This window comes from Grammomys surdaster, unplaced genomic scaffold (assembly GCF_004785775.1).
Source record: "Grammomys surdaster isolate TR1022 unplaced genomic scaffold, NIH_TR_1.0 62, whole genome shotgun sequence".
Lineage (NCBI taxonomy): Eukaryota > Metazoa > Chordata > Mammalia > Rodentia > Muridae > Grammomys > Grammomys surdaster.
Window position 1 is genome coordinate 22147662 of NW_021604564.1, and position 1095 is coordinate 22148756.

At 37.0% G+C, this 1095-nt stretch overlaps 1 non-coding gene across 1 annotated transcript; it reads left to right on the top strand.

The window, feature by feature from the left end:
- Positions 1–722: 722 nt before the first annotated feature.
- On the top strand, positions 723–826 carry LOC114619264. The gene has a single exon (XR_003711096.1). It is a non-coding gene; the product is annotated as a U6 spliceosomal RNA (small nuclear RNA).
- Positions 827–1095: the final 269 nt, after the last annotated feature.

The window sequence follows — 1095 nt, forward strand, 5'->3', positions numbered from 1 at the left end:
TGTTGGAACCAGGGAGCCAGGACTCACACTGTTCCAGTATTTGATTCTGGTTTGTTTGGGTTTTACAGAACAATTTGCAATGATGTCTTTTCCAAATTTCTGGTTATAGACCTTTGTGACTTCAATTTTTTTATAGACATTAATTACATTTTGACTCTTTGGTTTTGTTCATTTTCTCTGTCTACTTTCTATCCTCTATCAGCTCTACTCAGGGCTTCTGTTTCTACTCTCAATACCATTCCACTCATTTTCTTATTTTATATTGAGTTAAGTCAGATAGACACATGACATCTCATCCTGGTCTCTTGTATTTGTACTTGTTACTGTCTTTGTCTCTCTGAGGGAGAATAAGACAATCTTACAGCTTGATTTCAAGACTGCCTTTTTCCCTACCATGCAAGGCATCTCTCTCTTTCAGTTTTTCTCATTGTGTGGACAACTACCTGTTATTCTCTTCCAGCAAATGGAACTCCTATTTTATGCCTTCCTCAATCAAGTCTACTCCATTCTTCTCCCTCCTCATCCCTCCCTCCCTTTTACCTTCTCTCTTCCCTTCTTCTTCTTCTTTTTTTTTTGCATTTATAACTTTCTCGGAGGTAAATTTAGCCCTTTCATCAGAAACACAGGGCAGTAAGTGTCCCTGAGTTGTGAGAGCACTGAAACCTAAACATACAGTTCATAAAAATGTAGGTCTGTAGATACGCTTAAGGATTATCTTTCTTGTGCTCATTTCTACAGCACATATATTAAAATTGGAATGATGCAGAGATTAGCAAGGCCTCTGCTCAAGGATGACATGTAAATTTGTGAAGTGGTCCATGTTTTTAAGCAACAATCACTTTTCCTTAATATCTCTTAACATCAATGGACTCAATTCCCCAATAAAAAGGCATAGACTAATGGACTGGATATGTAAACAGGACCCAGAATTTTGCTGCATACAGAAAACACACCTCAGTGACAAAGACAGATACTACCTCAGAGTAAAAGGCTGGAAAACAATTTTTCAGCAAATAATCCCAAGAAACAAGCCAGAGTAGCCATTCTAATATAGAATAAAATCAACTTTCAACCAAAAGTTATCAAAAAAAAGGA